We start from the raw sequence: 15,678 nt of genomic DNA, 5'->3' as shown, positions 1-15,678 counted from the left end.
TTACAGGCATCATCACTGACCAGTATTATTGATTGGTATCATAATAAAGAAGCCAAACAATGGGTTAAATTGGAAGAAGAGATAATAGGCCCACAATTGACATTTCTCCCATGGATAAACCCCCATTTCTAAAAATTTGGGATACCTTAATAAAAGGGGAGAATCTTTCTACAATAGGACCCATGACGCCTTTGTTCCTCAACCCCAAATTCCCGCCAGCCTTGGAGGCCAAAAAATACCTTATGTATGGTATAGGAAAGAGAATATAAGAATGGTACAGATATTAGTGGACGGGAAAAATGCCAAAATTGCAGAATATAGGATTCGAATATAAAAACAAATGGCTACAATATCAGCAATTAAAATCATTCATAGAAGATAAAAAAAAAAAGAGAAGATAAATAGACCATTAACTAAATTTGAAAAAATATTAATAGAGAAGGACCCAAATAAACTATCAAAGAAATATGATCTACTACTCCCCTCCGGCCCCTTTAGGGAGCTTATAGGAATGAAAAAGTGGGAAAAAGAAATGGGAGATATATTAGAAGAGGAAGAATGGGGAAAAAATTTTGAAATAATACATAAAACAATAGCAAATAATTATCAGGAGAGAAATTATAAGATCACATTGAGATGGTATAGGTGCCCAGTAGCATTAAATAAAATGAACAAGGATAATGTTGAGACTTTTTGGAGATGTAAGAGGGAGAAAGGGACAATGGATCACATTTGGTTTGGCTGTCAAAGGCTGAGGGAATATTTGAATACATTTTTTGAGATCTATCAGAAAGTGTCAGGAGAAGTAGTGGAGCCAAGTGTAAACATCTCTATATTTTCTGACACGGGACCCAATAAAGAAAATTAGAAAAGATATCCTGCACTATATGACATCTGCGGCTAGAACACTAATAGCTTGAAAATGGAAAGGAGAAAAAAAAAAAAAAAAAGGGGAGGACCTACAATTGCAGAATGGATATGTGAAATGTAAAAAAAGAAAATCAGTATATGGAAAAACAGATAAGAGAAGGGTATATAATAAACAAATTGCCAGAAATATGGCAAAAAATGGGATGAGTTTCGGTTCTCAAAAGAAATGTTTTTTTTTTTGGAAGGTATGGGATGGATGGAAGGAATAGAACTAGTAAGGCGAGTGATAAGAGATTAGTTATTGTATTAAGATACTTTTAAATGTTTGTAATGAATATGAAAGTTGTATAAATGATAATGTATGTGCTGTTAATTTTTCTTTTTAAAAAAATTTAATAAAAAGCGATTGAAGACAAAAAGTATAAACCGCAAGTTACTCGCTATGAGGAGAACCTTTGGAGGAATCCAGGATGGAAGATCTGGAAGTCCTAGTAGATCACAGGCTCAGCAATGGCAAGTATTCTGCAGAAAGCAGATTAGCAGCATGCATAATAATAAAAAAAAAAAACACATTTACAAGAGATAAAATTATAATTCTACAACTTTACAATGCTCTCAGTCACATCTTCAGCATATGTCCAGTTCTTGTCACCAATCCTCAGGAAGGTGGAACTGAAACCAATACCTCAATGGTGATTCAAGCACAGGGAAAAAACGATTGTTTTAACAAACTTAAGACACGTAGCCACACACAGAAACTGGAGAAACACTTTCACTTTCAACTGTGTATAGGGTTCTTTCACGTCAGGGAGGAAAGAATGTGCAACGCTCCCAAAACAAAATCCGCAGTGTCATTATTCAACCTTACCAACTATGTAAAGTCAGCCACACACACTGTACAATCTAAAGACTTTCCAAAACCAAGTACATTTTAGAAAAAAGCTGAACAAAACCAAACCATTCAATTAAATAGCATATTCAGCAGGCACTACATAGTGAATTGTAGATAGTAAGCTGGCCAGATACTATACAATCAGGTGGTAAAATCTCCTTTAGATTTACTAAACCTATATAATAATAGGCAGACAAATAAACAATCCATTCAATTTGGTGCAAACCAGGCAGGCCATTACACTAGTTAGTGGATGGTAGATCTCAAAGGATGTACAGTCAAATTTTACAGTGTAAACGTCACATTAAAAGAAGAAGTTTGTACAACTAGATTGACCATATACGATTGCATGCTCAATAGATTTACCATCTGATTGGAAGATTGAAGAGATTTTGAAGCACCAAACACTTTAAAGTGGTTCTGAAGTCAAACTTTAACTTAATTTATTCCGTGCATTAATGTAAAATACTCCCCACCAAAATCTCCTCCCACCCCCTCAATCATCCCTAAACACTTACCCGACTCACTGATCCAGTACTGTCCCGACTGCAGCACCATCCTTTTTCTCAAAGGAGACTAAGAACATTGGCTTACCAGCACTGTATAGCACACAGCATGCTTAAGGGGGGCACTCAGAGGGAAAAAAAGGGGCAGACGGTACCAGGAGTGGAGGTAATGGGCAAGATCATTGTACAGAGCAGGCAAGTATAACATATTTATAGTGATTGTAAAGTCTCGTTATACACTTGTAGACTGTCTCATGCACATATACAGCGATCGCTCTTCGCCAAGTTGCATACATGTACATGATCCAGCATTTCCCGGTGGGCAGCACAAAGAAGGGAGGGGGGAAAAAAATAAATAAATAAATAATCGGCCACATTGATTACCAAAGACAGCACATATTGCACACAGTTGACCCTTCCACTGCCCCTAAATGTAAACCCCTTTCGAGGCCAGCATCATCAGTACAGCGACAGTGTATAGTATTAGCACTGATCACAGGATTAGAGTCACTGGAGATTTCAGTGTTAGAATGCCTCCCGCACTGTCCACTGTAAGGTGCTGATCACCACCATGACCAGTATTAACCGCTTGCCGACCAGCGCACGCCGAAGTACGTCGGCATTATGGCACTGGCAGGCAAAAGGGCGTACAGGTATGTTCCGTTTAAGCAGTGTCGCACATTGCGGTCTCCGTGACTACAGGTCCCAGACTCGATGTCCACGATCGTTTCATGGAGAGGAAGAACGGAGAGATGCTTTTGTAAACAAAGCATTTCCACATTCTGCCTAGTGACAGGGTAGTGATCAGAGAGTGAGAAGCGAAGAGCGAAGAGCATAGAGATATATATATATATATCTCTATAGATATATATATATATATATATATATATATATATATATATATATATATATATATCTCTATAGATATACTATATATATATATATATATATATATATATATATATATATATCTATCTATCTATATATATATCTATATATATATATATCTATATATATATCTATATATATATATATATCTATATATATATCTATATCTATATATCTATATATCTATATCTATATCTATATCTATATCTATATCTATATCTATATCTATATCTATATCTATATCTATATCTATATCTATATATATATATATATCTCTCTCTCTCTATCTAAAAGCGAAAATATTGCTTCCCCCCCAAAATTGACACTTTTTTTGCTATAAACAAGTTAGTTAAAGCAACGCAGTGCCGAATTGCAAAAAGTGCGCTGCTCAGGAAGGGGGTAAATTCTTCCGGGGCTGAAGTGGATAAAAACACACAACAACCACACACCACAGAACTTAGTTAGATGTACCGGTTACGGTATTTCTAAGAGCCTTTCAGAACAACCTGGGAGAGCGCCCATGACAGCTCACCCTGGGAAGAACCTAGAGAGGAGGATGGCTCAGAGGAGGGTTGAGGAGTGGTTTCAGGCACGGGGGGGGGGGGGGGGGAGAATCTGTGCTCCATGCACTGGCACACATGACATGCAGGCATCAGGTGCACAGAGCCACACACACCCACAAGTGTGCTGGCGGCATATGCGTATAAGGGAGTAAAAAGGCTATTGTTATAACCAATTATATCATATACAGTGATGTAATGCAAATGAAGCATGACTACGATTTATTTATAATATATTTGTAAGGTAAAACAGTGGTGTTACGTAGTAAGCTATATAGGTTGTGTAAAAGCGGCAGAAGTAAATGATGTAGGGAGAGGTGGTGTGCTTAAACTGCGGGGACAGGAGTAGACAGGGTATAAAGGGTATACCGTATGGCTGGATGATGGTGATGATCGGGGGGGGGGCGTCGGCAAATCATGGTGGTGATAATCCTGTTTTTAGATAGCCCCATGGTTTTCTAAATCTTCATTCCATCGGGAACCATTGACCCAAGAGTGAAAATCCAGAATGATTCTTGTTTACAGAGTTTTCTAAATCTCCTCCCATTATCAGCATCTTTTTTGATGGCTTCAATGCCGAACACTTTGAGGCCTGTTGGGTTGCCATTGTGACATTCTCTGAAGTGCCTGGGTACTGAATAGCTGTGGCTTTTTTTATGACTCATGGACTGATGGTACGTGTTGCTATTGATGATGCTGCATTTATGATCGCTGAATCTTGTCCTAAGTGGACGTGTTGTGCGCCCAACATACAGAAGGCCGCAATGGACAAATTAGACCATAGACTAGATTGGAGGTGCCACAATTTATGAACTGTTTGATTTTGTAGTTCTGGCCGTCCGACCCCATGATTTCTTTTTTGAAGTGTGCCATAAAGGCACAGGCTCCAGTTTTTGGTTCCACACTTGTAGTTGCCCTTCTGATCAAAGATGGATGTCCAAAGGCCAGTGGGGGTCTTAGTTTGGCTCTGAGGTTTTCGTACTCTGCTTGGAGCTATTAGACTTCTAAGGTCTTTGGATTTTCGAAACACAACTACCATTTTGGATGGTAGAACTAGGTTGAGGATGGGATCTTGCTTGAGAACGTTCCAATTTTTCTCGATAACTCTCTGTATGTCAAATGCTTTGGTGTTAAATTGTGTACTGAATCTGAGGGAGTTGGAGACATTTCTGTCAGTAGTATGCTTGTTTTGACTTCTTTTGTTGGCCTCCACTGCCATAGTGACTGAGGGATGTTCGTCGTACTGGGTCCAATATTTGCAGAAGGCTTGTTTGATGAGTGATTATTCATAACCTAAATCTAAATCCAAAAAGACGAGTGATGTGTTGTCGACCACATGGGTAAAGGAGATACCATATGGATTGGAGTTGCAGTGTTCGAGAAATTTGTTTAGATCCATGTGTGATCCGTTCCAAATGATCAGGATATCATCAATGTATCTGGTGTAGAGGGCAAGCTGATCTTTGAAGGGATTGTTGGCCCAGATAAACAGGTCTAACCACATGCCCATGAAAAGGTTTGCGTAGCTAGGGGCAAATTTTGCTCCCATAGCAGTCCCCTTGGTTTGGCGAAAGAACTCACCCACTAAGGAGAAGTAGTTGTGGGTGAGGCAAAATTCGATGGAGTCAAGGAGAAATTTGGTCTGTAGGGGGTGTATATTACTCTTGGAAAGAAAGTATTTGGCTGCTTCTATGCCATATTTGTGTTCGATGGAGGTGTAGAGAGAAGAGACATCCAATGAGAGCCATTTGAAATGCGGTTGCCATGAGAATGATGAAAGGAAGTCGAGCATATGTCCAGAATCTTTTACGTATGATGGTAGTTGTATTACCAAGTCTTGTAGGAAGTGGTCAATGTAACCACCTAGATTGCTGGTTAGGCTGTCGATCCCAGCAATAATGGGTCTGCCCAGTGGATTTATCTGATTTTTATGAATTTTGGGGATGTGGTAGAAGTGGGGAGTCAGTGGATGCTGTTTGTTTAAGAAGAGGAATTCACTTTTTGTAATGACTCCATTTTCCCTAGCCTGATTTAGTATGACTTCGAGGGAGGTTGAAAAAACGAAGTTACTTACTGGTAACGTTCTTTCCCGGAGTCTTTCAGGACAGCCACCTGAGAGCTTGGCTCCTCCCTTCTGTTTGGAAACACCTGCGCCAGCCTGTATAAATTTCCTCCTCCCCTGCTGGCTCCTCAGTTCTTTAAAGAGCACCTCCAGTCCGCTGGGGAGACACAAGAATATATGATAAACACAATTCATTATATCACATTTCCTGTAAGGAAATCTCTATGTCTTGATACACAATTGGGTGGGTACCCGGCTGTCCTGAAAGACTCCGGGAAAGAACGTTACCAGTAAGTAACTTCGTTTTTCCCCTAATCGTCTTTCAGGACAGCCACCTGAGAGGATAAACGAGCACTTACCCCTAGGGCGGGAGCACGGCTTGTAAGACCTTGCGTCCAAAGGTCTGATCTTTAGCCGCCCAAAGATCCACTCTATAGTGTCTTACAAAGGTGGCAAAGCTGGACCAAGTTGCCGCTTTACAAATCTGGTCCGGCGTTGCTCCAGCTCTCTCTGCTTGCGACACAGCCATTGCCCTGGTGGAGTGTGCCCTGATACCCTCTGGGACCTGCATACCTCCTAACCTATAAGCCTGTTCAATGGCTTCTTTTAGCCATCTGGCTATGGTACGTCTTGTGGCCTTTTGCCCTTCCCTTGCTCCAGAAATCAAAATAAATAAGGAGTCCGTCTTCCTAATATCTTTGGTTGCTTCTAAGTAATGCAAAACACATCTCAACTATGGAACTTTACTTCTTGTTCCTTAGAAGGATTTGGGCAAAATGACGGCAACACAATCTCCTGGCCTCTGTGGAATTTCGAGGCCACCTTAGGGAGAAATGCCGGATCCATTCTAAAAATTATGTGATCCGGAAAAATCTGAAAAAAGGGAGGCCTGATTGATAGGGCCTCCATCTCACAAACCCTTTTAGCCGTAGTAATTGCCACCAAAAAAAACTGCTTTAAACGTCAGCATCTTCAGGTTGCAATCATCCAGTGGCTCAAAGGGGTGAGCTGTCATAGTTTGCAGCACTAATGACAGATCCCACTTTGGAAAAACTGTACCCTGTATCAGTCTTTGTCTGCTCAGTGATCTAAAGAGTCTGATTACCCACGGATCAGATGCTAATCTCTTCTCCAGGTAAACAGAAAGTGCTGACACTTGACTTTTAAGCGTGCTAAGACTTAGTCCCTTGTCTATCCCGTCCTGTAGGAACTCCAGGACTGCCACTGAGCCTTGTGTATTAAATTTTTTGTCTATACACCATCTGTTGAAACACCTCCATACTTTTTGGTAGATGTTCCGTGTCTCCATCTTCCTGCTTTTCAGCATTGTGTCTATTAGACGGCCTGAGAACCCTTTCGCTTCTAGCAACTGCTCCTCAGACACCATGCGGCCAAGTTCCATCTTTCCACTTGGGGGCAGTGTACTGGGCCCTGGGAGAGTAGATCTTCCTGGATCGGTAAAAACCAGGGGGGTTCTACCGCGAGTTCTCTGAGCATAGAGAACCACGGTCTCCTGGGCCAATAGGGCGCTATGAGAATTAGCGTTGTATTCTCCATACGTAGTTTTCTTATTACCGCTGGTAGGAGAATAGGTGGGGGAAAGGCATAGCATTTGCTGAATGCCCATGCTTGTGCCAGCGCATCTACCCCGAGCGCTCCGTCCTCTCTTTCCAGGGAGAAGAACGCTCTGACTTTCCTGTTTTCCTTTGAGGCAAACAAGTCCATCTGAGGTGTTCCCCACTTGTGAGCTATCTGCTCGAATACCTCCTGGTTTAGCGCCCAATCGCCTTCTCTCACCTTTTTCCTGCTGAGGAAATCTGCCACTTTGTTTAAATCCCCTTTCAAGTGGATTGCTGACAAAGAGAGTAGGTTTCTTTCTCCCCACTTCAAGATTTCCTCTGCTAATGTCCACAGGGCTCCGCTCCTTGTTCCTCCCTGTTTGTTTATATAGGCGATCACTGACACATTGTCGGACCTGACCTGTAAATGTTGACCTTTGAAATCTGACTGGAAGGCTTGAAGTGCATACCATACTGCTCTTAATTCCTTCCAGTTGGATGATCTCCTCCTCTCTTCTTTTCCCCAAGTCCCTTGCGCTATCTGAGCGCTTAAATGCGCTCCCCACCCTACGCCACTTGCGTCTGTGGTTAGGATTCGGGAAATGGGTAGATTCCACAGCCGTCCCTTGTTTATGTTCTCTATTGTCCTCCACCACCATAAGGTTCCTTTCACCCTTGCTGATAAAAGAACCCTGGTGTCTAAGGACTCCTGCTTGTGATCCCACATTTTTAAACAGGAACACCTGTAGTGGCCGAAAATGCAGGCCTGCCCATTGGACCGCTGGAATCGCAGATGTCAACAGTCCCAGTGTTGACATTATCTGCCTTATGGCACACGGTATATTGGCTTGTAATAAGCTTACTTCCTTCTGAATTTTCCCTATCTTTCCTTCGGGCAGAAACAGTCTTTGTTGCGCTGAATCTATGACATACCCCAAGTATACTATTTGCTGACTGGGTTGTAAATTGGATTTTTCCAAATTTACCAGCCAACCCAGACTTTCTAAGTACGTCTGTGTGTAGCTGAGGTTTTCTAGTAACTTCCGGGGCGACTCTGCAAATAGGAGAAGGTCGTCCAAGTAAGCTATGACAGATATGCCTTTGACCCGTAATGGTGCCAGAGCTTCAGCCAGAATCTTGGTAAAAATTCTGGGCGATGAGGAGAGGCCGAAGGGTAGAGCCTGAAATTGAAGATGCCTGGTTCCTCTTCCCGTCTCTATCGCAAACCTTAGAAATTTTTGACACTCCTGCTGTATCGGGATGTGCAGGTATGCGTCCTTTAGGTCTAGGGAGACCATATAACAGTTTGGGGGCAGAAGGGCCCCTACCGAATATATGGACTCCATTCTGAACCTTTTGTAGGTTATGGATAAATTTAGAGGCTTGAGGTTGAGGATGGGTCTGGTCTTCCCTGAAGTTTTCTGAACTCCGAATATGTGGGAGTAGAAACCCTGCCCTCTCTCTCCCCTTGGTACCTTGATTATCACCTTTTGTTGCTGGAGGTCCTCTAAGGATCTCATTAACCCTCTGGCCTTCTCCTTGTTTTTTGGGGGTTTGGTGATGTATAATCTGTTTGGGGGTGCTTTTGAGAACTCCAAACGATATCCCTCCTTTATTGTTCTCAGAATGAATTTGTTGGAAGATATCTCTTCCCATTGCGGAAGGAAGGCCCCCAGTCTTCCCCCTACTGCGACTATTGTGTCATTTCTTTTGGGTTTGCTCAGGAGGACGAAAAATCGCCCCCCCTTTGCCTTTCCCTCTCTGAACCCAAGGTTTCCTCTGGGTTTCCATTTTGGGAGCTGCAAATCGGGGTCTTGTATTCCCTCTTTGCCTCCTTTTATTTTGTTGTGGCTGTTTCCAATTTGCCTTACGTTTTAGTGGAAACGCCTTCTTTTTATCTGCCGTTCGATCCAGCACCTTCTCTAAGCCTGGTCCGAATAGCAGATCCCCTGTAAAAGGAATTCCACAGAGCTTGGCCTTGGACGCGCAGTCACCCTGCCATGTCTTAAGCCATAATGCTCTTCTAGTGGAATTGGCTAGGGCAGAGGACCTGGCTGCCATTCGCACCAATTCTGCGGATGCGTCTGCAATATAAGCAAGACCTCGCAGCAGCGTGGGAAATGAGTTTAGGATTTGCTCCTTTGCAGTACCTGCCTCAATGTGAGCCTGTAATTGGTTTAACCAGAACTCTACGTTCCTAGCTACCACCGTGACCGCCATTGCTGGCTTCAGGCTACCCACGGTTGAGTCCCATGACTTTTTTAACAGGGAGTGCATCCTTTTATCCATTGGCTCAGACAAAACCCCCATGTCCTCAAAGGCCAAGTCCGTGTGCCTCGATACTTGCGAGAAGGCCGCATCTAGTTTTGGAATCTTGTTCCATACTGATGCTGGATCCTCCGAAAAGGGAAATCGCCTTTTTAAGGCCTCAGAAAAAAATAGCTTCCTTTCAGGTTCCTGCCATTCCTTCTTAATAGCCTCTATAAGGACCTCATGAACAGGAAAATTCTTCTTTTCCTGTTCCCCCAGGCACTCATACATCTGATCATGCAGTGACAATGTCTTTTTCTCCTGGTATACCTAGTGTGGTATAGATGGCCCCTAATAGATGATCTACCTCATCTAAAGAGAGTTTATATCGGGATGGCTTCCTGGAATCCCCATCCAGGGCTTCCCCCTCAGACTCTTGGGAGCCAGATGTTGCACTGTCCGGCTCCTCCTCCACCTCCTCCCTAGGGGCTACTGAAGAGCCTGCACTCGTGGAGGGTATTGCCTGTGTTTTTGGTAATGGTGTTGTCAGAGGAGCAGTCAGAAGCTGTGGCATTTGGAAACCCTCAAAGAAGGTTTTTGAAAGATTTGAAGGTATTAGACAATTCCTTAACTGACGCTGCTAGCTCACCCTGCTCTGAAGAGTGTTCTTGTACTAGTTTACTAATACACTCTTTGCATAATGCCTTTTCCCAGGTATCTTTAAGGGTAACTTTACAGGAAGGACACCTCTTTTTTGAAACATGAGAGACCCTGTTTTTTTCTGTTTTCTGAAAAGACATAAAACAAAAAACCCCATACCATTAATACACAGTACCCTTCCCCCGCACATTTGCAGGAGTGCAACACTTCATTCGGGCTTGCCTCACCAGGGGCCCTATGAAACCACCCTCCGACACATGAGGGTCCTTAACCTACTCCCCCCCTTCCCTTAGCCCTAAATTGATGGGGGGGTGGGGGGGGGGGGGTGGTACAGGCCAGGGGAGCTCCACCCTAGGTTCCCCTTACCTTCACATGGCTGGAGCTGGTCTCTGCTGGAGCAGTGCGGTCTAGGTCCTCTGCATCCGCCATCCTCGTGTCACCTCCGGAGCCTGTGCTGTCTCTACAGCTTGTCTGGCTCCTCTCCAGCCCATGCCTGGCTCCTTTTCAGCGTTCTTGGCCCGGAACCGGAAGCCGCGAACCCGGAAGTGCCCGCCCCCTTTCGGCCGGATATGACGTCACCCGCCACAGGCCGTGCAATCCCAATACCCGGCATGTTTGTTTCTTCACATGTAGCTGGGGGTATGAGACTGCAGGAGCTGCGCTCCGCTTCACTGCACTCAGCGTTTGAAAAGGCCGCCCCCCCGACCTCGACCTGCACTCAGGGATGCGGGGGTGGCAAACAGAAAAATGACTTTCCTGACCAGGTTAGTGTAACTGCTGCTCACAGGGCTTTGCCTCACCAGGCTGCTCTGTACACCAACCTCTCTGGTCTGTCCTAGGAGTCCCCACTCCTCTTTCAGGACATGTTTGCCTGAGCCTCCTCTGGCTCTCCTGGCTGGTTCCTATGGTGTCTCCCCACTGGAGGAAACACAAATAACTGAGGAGCCAGCAGGGGAGAAGGAAATTTATACAAGCTGGCGCAGGTGTTTCCAAACAGAAGGGAGGAGCCAAGCTCTCAGGTGGCTGTCCTGAAAGACGATTAGGGGAAAAGATGGTAGTGGGTCAGCAGGGAGTTTCTCATATGTGTCGATATCCCCAAGGAGTCTTAAGGCCTCTGCCAAATAGTCATCATGATTTTGAATTACTAAACCACCGCCTTTGTCGGCTTGCCTGATAATGATGTCTTCCCTGTCCTGGAATTTCTTAAGGATTTCTTAGGGGACTTCGTGATCTTTATTCTTAATGTTTATGGATTTGTCACTGAAACAGTTTTTTGGACAGATCCTTTTGAATTTCATCTAGCACTATCTCATAGAGGATTGAAATGAATTTTCCTTTTGCCCAATAGGGATGGAAGGAAGACTTGGGTTTGAAGTCAGTGTGCGTGATCTGTTTTTCCATGAGGGCTAAGAGTTCCGGTTCAGTTTCATAGTCCTCGCAGGCTCCCTCCTGAAATAGACTCTCTAAATTTTCAAGTGTGTTGTCCATATTTAGTGCAATGTTGTCAGATGGAGTGCTTACGGATGAGGATGTTGCTTCAGAGGGTGTGATTCGCGAAGGGCAAAATACCTTTTTAGGGTGAGATTTCTCATGTACCTATTGAGGTCTATAAAGATCTAAAAAAGGTTTGGGTGGGTGTTTAGGGGCGAAGTTGAAACCTTTACAAAGAATGTGGAGTTGTGTGTCATCGAAGACTGAACTAGATAGATTAAAGATCTTAATTGTAGTGTGTGTAGGAGTTATCTTTTCCCTTTTTTTGGTACTCTCTCCTCCTCATCATCAACCTCTTCTTCTCCATCTTCTCTTTTTCTCACCAACCTCTGTTGAAATTCCAGAGGGGTTTCTTGTTGAGCCGTGGGGTTCCAGCTTCCCACAGCTCCCTCAAAAAAAAAAAAAAAATACATGTTAGTGTGTTTTCCATCGGTTTTTGCTAAGTGGGTGTATTGTTCAGCTGGTGGCTGGTGTGGTAGTCAGTTGTGGTGATACTGGTGGTAGAGTGTGGTTCATGCTTTTTGTTGAAGTGGTGGCAGAGTCATTAGTATGTCCTTGCGTTTGCTGGGCTTTGGCTCCTGATGATGGAGTTCGGCCATTTTCCAGTTTTTTGGCCCATTTATTTTTGTTGTTGTGGGATGAAGGATTGTAGGCTGTCACTTCATTTGCATTACAACACTGTATATGATATAACTGGTTATAACACCAGCCTTTTTACTCCCTTATACGCATATGCCGCCAGCACACCTGTGGGTGTGTGGCTGTGCACCTGATGCCTGCATGTCATGTGTGCCAGTGCATGGAGCCATCCTCCTCTCTAGGTTCTTCCCAGGGGTTCGCTGATGGGAGCCAAATGAGCCTGCCGTCTATTACGACGGCTCGGCTCATACATGGGAAGTTCCCAGTCGGCCCACCCTCCCCTGTGAGCTGACAGGTGTCACGACAATACCTCTTGGAACGCACGACCACTCACACCCTGGCATGCGTTCCAATGGCAGGTCACACCCACCCCCTCCCACTGGCTACACTCACTCCTAGCCCGCCCCTCAGAGCCTTTTAAACCCTCCAGCATGTCCTTATTACACTTGCCTATCCCAGGCAGCAAGACGCATCTTGTTCAGGCATCCACAGCTACAGCTACCTCAAGGACGCCTCCTCCCTCCTCCAACTTCCAGGATCATACGGCTCTCCACCCCGAAGTACCTTTACAGACTGCAGCCGCTTCTACATACCCACTGGAGACAGGTCAGCCACAAGGTCTCCCCACCAACTCTGTACCTCCCTTATCCTGCTGACCCACCAGTGTCCTAAAGCAGGGATCCTCAAACAACGGCCCTCCAGCTGTTGCAGAACTACACATCCCATGAGGCATTGTAAAACTCGGACATTCACAGACATGACTAGGCATGATAGGAATTGTAGTTCCTGAACACCTGGAGGGCCGCAGTTGAAGACCCCTGTCCTAAAGGCCCCCCCCCCCCCCTTTAGGTCACACTCCGCTGCTTTTTTCCCCCTGCTCATCTTATTTCTTTACTACAGGCACATCTGACAGCCAAATACCACCGCAAAAGGAAAATACAATTATTATACATTCTTATTTCATTCATAGGTAGGTGCGATCCCCCATTAATCCACCTGTCTGCCACTTCCACTTTTTGGCCACCAGCACCACTATATCCCTGCACCCTCATACTGCAATGCATTCACTTCCGCCACTCTCTGCTGCACAAACTGTATATTCCCACCCTACTGTTATGACATATCTTTTACATAGGCACATGGTATGTGTTTATAGGTAGGCTCTCTCTCTCTATATCTATATCTATATCTATATCTATATCTATATATATATATATATATAATTTATTCTATATGGACATTTATATATTTCTATGTATATGAATATTTCTATTTTTTTTTGCACAACTGCACGGTCATCTCTGTACCCCCATTTGTGCTTTCTGTGAACATTGGCATACTTCCACACTTTTGTTCCTACACAGCGATTCACGTGCTGGCAGAGTTGTCTTCACATGCATGCGCATGTCGTTTGCACAGAAGCACAACTGGTTACACCATGTGGTGAGACTATATCTCTCAACGTTCCTCTGTGCATTTTTTACATCTTTCACTTGTGTCATATATATATTATATATAATTAGAATCAATGTCTACTACCTATCATTAATTCCTTGTACAGGGGGTCCCCTAGTTACAAACATCTGACTTACAAACGACTCCTACTTACAAACGGAGGGAGACAACAGGAAGTGAGAGGAAATCTACCCCTAGGAAGGGAAATTCACTCCTGTAAGAGCCATTATGGGGAAAAGGTACCTCCACTGATGCTTTATCACCAATCCTTGTTTCTACAACAGCCCAAAATTTTCAAAATCCAATTGTCATTGGGACAGAAAGTGAGGTGAAATCTTCTGAACAGGGGCAGACACAGCAAAACAAATGTTACAGGGGTGTTAACCCTTCCCTATGCTATCCAAAAAGCTTAAAAAGTTTTTTTGGCTGGAGCTACACTTAAAAAAAATGTACCTGTTCCGACTTACAAACAGATTCAACTTAAAGGGGTTGTAAAGGTAATTATTTTTTTTTTTTTTAAATAACAAACATGTTATACTTACCTTCACTGTGCAGCTCGTTCTGCACAGAGTGGCCCCGAACCTGGTCCTCTGGGGTCCCTCGGCGGCTGTTTCAGCTCCTCCCCGCAAGCATTAACCACCTTAATGCGAGCTCCCGCATGGTGGTGAGTGCTTGCGGGCGCGCTCCCGTGATACAGCCGGCGGCTATAGCCGCTCGCTGTATCACTCGGCCCCGCCCCCCGGCGTGCCGCGTCATCGGATGTGATTGACAGCAGCGCGAGCCAATGGCTGCGCTGCTTTCAATCCATCCACTGCAGCCAATCAGCGACCAGGCTGAGCTGCAATGAAGATGACGAGAACGAGCAGCGAAGATTCGAGGCATCAGGTAAGTAAAACGGGGGGGCTGGGGGCGGCGGTATTGTCAAAAGTTTTTTCACCTTAATGCATAGAATGCATTAAGGTGAAAAAATTTTTACCTTTACAACCCCTTTAAGAACAAACCTACAGTCCCTATCTTGTTTGTAACCCGGGGACCACCTGTATTGATATGGTACCTTTTTTATATATACATTTTTAATTAAGTCTTCACATCTGACCTTTTTTAATGCAATTTTCAATGTAAATTTATTTTACGTCTCCAGTCTGTAGTGTAAGGTATATACTGTTCTGATCTATATCCCACCTAGAACACCTGGACGTGGACTGGTATGGAACTTGGAATAATCAATTATCCATCACAGGACATCCCCTCCTACTAGCCACTCCTCCCCATGTACACATGTCGGCCTACCGGCCCATACAGACTGTGCTCCTGTTCTCCTGGCTCTGATGAAGAGGTTGCCCTCGAAACCCGTCAGACTTTTTTAAATACCTGCCTCAACATGGGCATACCTCATTTTTACCTTCCCAGTGCCTATTTTGTTACCTGTTTTTATGCAACGTATTATTTGTATGATTCTATATTTATATGATGATGTTTGTACATGATTAAACCATACATGTCTTGATGTAAGCATCTGATCACGTGCCTTCCATGCACCTCCTACCAAACACTCACACTGATGCCTGCTGAAGGCCATTGCTTTCCCTGAGCTGGAGAGGCTGGGGACTCCGGAAAAACCCCTGCCCGTACTGGGGGGGTGCTGGGATGGTCACTTCACTCCAGGCAGACGCACTTTAAGGCAAGCCTTCTCCTCTCCCTCCACCTTGGAGAGAGGGCAGCTCCCTGGTTCCAGCATGCGCTTCTACCATGGCCATGACAAAGCAAACAATAACTGAAGCCATGGTGGAAGAGCAGGGATTTAAAGGCTGCATGTGTTTCCTGGAAAATGGGCAGAGCTGCACTC

The 15,678-nt window shown here is 44.3% G+C and overlaps 1 protein-coding gene across 11 annotated transcripts in view; it reads right to left on the bottom strand.

The window, feature by feature from the left end:
- The window catches only part of MARF1 (meiosis regulator and mRNA stability factor 1), a 453,542-nt gene extending 441,397 nt beyond the window's left edge, over positions 1 to 12,145 (bottom strand). For 3 of the 11 annotated variants that reach the window (XM_073591151.1, XM_073591152.1, XM_073591149.1), the window contains exon 1: positions 12,066 to 12,133. The gene's annotated coding sequence lies outside the window, so the exon portion shown is untranslated. Of the gene's footprint in view, positions 1 to 12,065 lie in introns of all 11 variants that reach the window. The other 8 variants (XM_073591156.1, XM_073591157.1, XR_012235026.1 and 5 more) reach the window with 7 other exon arrangements.
- Between the last annotated feature and the right edge of the window lie 3,533 nt (positions 12,146 to 15,678).

This window comes from Aquarana catesbeiana, linkage group LG06, assembly GCF_042186555.1.
Source record: "Aquarana catesbeiana isolate 2022-GZ linkage group LG06, ASM4218655v1, whole genome shotgun sequence".
Lineage (NCBI taxonomy): Eukaryota > Metazoa > Chordata > Amphibia > Anura > Ranidae > Aquarana > Aquarana catesbeiana.
Note: the sequence above shows the minus strand (reverse complement) of the source record. Positions and strands in the feature narration are given on the sequence as shown.